Raw genomic sequence first — 3,875 nt, 5'->3', positions numbered from 1 at the left:
GTACGTTGAACTATAAATTTATCGAAGCACATAATTCAAGCTTATCGAGCGGATAACGCAAATTCTATCGATGGTCGAAAGGAAATACATTGGTGGGTGAGCGAAGCGAAATGTCGGTACGTCGATCGCACCGAATTACGGTTTATTTCACACGCTCGAAGGATACTACCCATTTGAACTAAAGAATTCCAATATATATATATATATATATATATATATATATATATATGTGTGTGTGTGTGTGTTTATGTGTATGTGCGCGTGTGTGTGTGTGTGTGCGTAGGGTATCAAATATTTTTATATTCCAACAAGATCACAAGCAAAAGGTAGGAATAAATTTGACAATTGCTAAATTCCAAATTTTCAATACTTCTTATACACAAATAAATAATATAACATATAAAACTATATTTTGTATATAATAATATAGCATTGGATTGGCTTATAATAAATGTCATAAATAAATTTCAATGGAAAAAAAAAAAAAGAAAAAATGAACGTCATTGTGTTCTTTATTTATTCGTTTGTTTGTTTGTTTCTTACAAAAAAAATAAAAAAAAAAAAAGAAAAATATATAGTAAATCCAAGGAAGTAATTGTACTTAATATAATTGTACTTTCTATGATAAAATCTCGATCGATAAATAATATACATCGAAAATTTGCAATATTTTGTATCTACGTAATAAAAAAAAAAAGTGTAATATTAGGATCGGCCATTGGATAATATTAGAATTTGTCCATGAAAAATATATTGTACAAATTTTGTTTCGAATACATAAAAATATCTTTCAAATATCGACTTTATTTGTTCGGGATCAAAATAGAAAAAAAAAAAAAAAAAAAAAAGAAAAACACAAAAAAAATTCTCTTTTAATTTCTTTCTCTTTCTCTGTGTTTTTTTTCTTTTGTTTTTTTTTTCTGATCCCATCCCTATTGGACAATATCAACGAGATGATTAAGTCGAAACGATCGTGCAGAAATTCGCGGAGAATTCATGGGGAATGAGAAGAGAGAGAGAGAGAGAGAGAGAAGAGAGAGAGAAAGCGAAAAAAAAGAAAAAAAAAAAAACCCTGCAAAATAAAATTCCAAGTAGGTAACCACTTCGCCGTACGTATACGAGCGCGGTAAATAAAATTGCTTGTCCTCCGTGTAACGCCCTCCACCAGGACAAATTAATATTACGCCGTAACTGGAACATCGTTACGGGTGGAGGGGAGAGAGGCGGCAACAAAAAGAAAAAAAAAAAAGTAAAAAAAAAAAAAAAAAAATAAAAAGAAAAAGGAAAAAATGAAAAACAAGGAAAAAGTGAGGAAGAGGTAGGGAACGGGATAGTGGCGGAGGAATAAAAAGGAATAAGAGGAGAAAACCAGGAACGCGTCTCGCTCGTTTTCAGCATCAACGAGATAATTCCTTCTCTTCCTTCGCGAACGGTCACATCCGGCCACATGTCGCATCTGGTGCGACCATTCTCTTTCCCAGTCGTCTCTCTTTCTCTCTTTCTCTTTTGTTATCTCTTTCAGCTGCTATCTTCTACGTCCTACCCGTTTCCACCAAAACGACGATTACTTATTTTACCCTATACGCAAAACGCAAACCAACCATTCCTAACCGTCAACATTTCAGAAAATAGTAAGGGAAAACATTTCATTATTAATACTAAGTAAAAAAAATAACATGTTCTACATTTCTCTCTCTCTCTCTCTCTTTCTCTCTCTCTCTTTCTTATACATTCATTTTAAATAAAAAAAGAAAAAAAAAAAAAGAATTTTAAACAATTTTGTCTCCATTGTCAATTGATGATCGGATATATTAGATATAATCTATTCCGTTTAAAAGAATTAAATAAAAAAAGAGAGAGGAAAAAGTATATATATATATATATGTATATAAAATAACATTACGATAAACCGTGTATAATATCGCTAACAAACATCGAATTACAATTGCAAATTATGCTAACCGACCGTACCAAGTTATTTTAATAACCTAGCCGGATCTCACGGAGATAAAAGGGAGTCCAAGCGAAACATTAAACCATATCTCTGGAGATATACGGAAGAGAATAGAAAACTGCCTTATAGTTCTTTTTTTTTTTTTTTTTTCTATTTTTTCCCTTTCCTTTAACTCCCCTCCCCCCACCCCACCCTCATCCCTTCTTTTTTTTTTTTGTTATATTTTCTTTTTTCATTATCATTATTTTTCTTTCCTCACGTTATAATACACTACTACTACGTTGTTATAGTAAAACTACTTCATATTTAAATGTGCACGCCTGTTACTGATGAATTATAATGACTGAAAGAAAAGAAAAAAGAAAGAAGAAAAAAAAAGAGAGGAAAAAAAAAAGAAAGAAAGAAAATAAAAAAAGAAAGATAAAAGACAAAGGAAAAAAGAAAAAGTAGAAACTAACTTAACATCTTAACGATATTTCCTCTCCCTTTAAATCGTTCTCTCGTATCCTCAACGTTTTATTCTTATTTTTTCTTTTTAATTTTATTTCTTTTCCCTCTCCACTTTTTCACCTCAAAATGTGCGCGCTCGAAAAGAAACGAATGGGAAAAAAAGATTTTCCGAAAGTCACGAACAAGAACGTATAGAAAATTTCACTTGTTCAATTTCTCTATCGATAAGACGATTTTCAACGTTGGCAATGGTTTCTCGATGAATCGCCTTTAGAGGACAAACAGCGGAACAAGATCTGGACCAGGATCAAAACCAGGACCAGGATCAAGACCCAGGATCAGGATCACGACCAATAATAGGACCGGTACCAGAGCACAGGTAATACCAGAATCGGTAATACCAGAGAAATACTAACGGTATACAGAAGCTGTAGCTAACACGAATGGACGTCGAACGAAAGGTGTCAAGAAAAGCGAATGGTTGGTTAGAAAACGGAGCGCATCGTTGCACGTTTCTATATACGATATATATATACAGTACATTACACACACGCATACGTATATATTATATATGTACACGTATATACAGGATATGTACATATATATATAAATATATATACTGAGCTTGTGGAGAAGCAACTCGGAGGGAGATCAAACGCGGTAAGGTAGAAAGAGTGCGAGGTCGCTGGCGCAAAAGTTATCATTCCACAGAGGTAGCCTACCTTCTTCGTTGGTACGATCGAAATCGGTAACGCCATCACGTACCAAGCATTGCGGATTCCGTCGGCTAAGGCTCGCGTCATATACAGACGAAAATTGGAAAATGCTCTTCATTTTCGCCGGGGTTTTCCATGAAAACGCGCATGCTCGACCTCCCACCCCATATCTCCACGTATCATTCTCATCCTCTCTTCTCAAGCTTCTCAACCGTTCCTTTGTCAGAAGAAGAGAGACTAGGAACATCAGGAATAAAAAGATTATCCGTCGACTTCAACGTCGACGTGGTGAATAAATGGTTTCGTGAATTTTTAAAGATCTCGCTAAATTACTCGTTTTTTTTTTCTTTTTTTCTTTTTTTGACGTTTACTTTTAGAAACGAGGATTTCGAACGGGACAGATAAGGGATGACACATTGGGTGATCGTAATAAAGAACAAAAAGGGCTATTAAATCGATTTAATTCCATTTTAATTTAATCTTCTTTTTCATATAGAAGAAAATTGTTTAACGTAAAACTTATAGAAATAATTTGTACGATATTGATTTGTAAACAAAAAAAGAAAGAAGGATTACTTATACACACACACACACACACACACACACACACGAAAACTCATTAATTTGTTTTACTTTCTTTCTATTTTATTTTTAATACGAGCTAACGAGTAATTTGTTGGTGAAAAAAAAAAAAGAAAAAAAAAAAAAGAAAGAAAGAAAGAAAAACGCGTTAAATATAGGAGTACATGATGCAC

General features: G+C 33.2%; 1 pseudogene; it reads left to right on the top strand.

Annotated features, from left to right (window-relative positions):
• LOC124431938 overlaps positions 1-2,819 on the top strand; it is a 76,708-nt pseudogene extending 73,889 nt beyond the window's left edge.
• The last annotated feature ends 1,056 nt before the right edge of the window (positions 2,820-3,875 follow it).

This window comes from Vespa crabro, chromosome 23, assembly GCF_910589235.1.
Source record: "Vespa crabro chromosome 23, iyVesCrab1.2, whole genome shotgun sequence".
In the NCBI taxonomy this organism is placed as follows: Eukaryota; Metazoa; Arthropoda; class Insecta; order Hymenoptera; family Vespidae; genus Vespa; species Vespa crabro.
The sequence above is the reverse complement of the archived record's forward strand: the minus strand, read 5'-3'. Positions and strand labels throughout refer to the sequence as shown.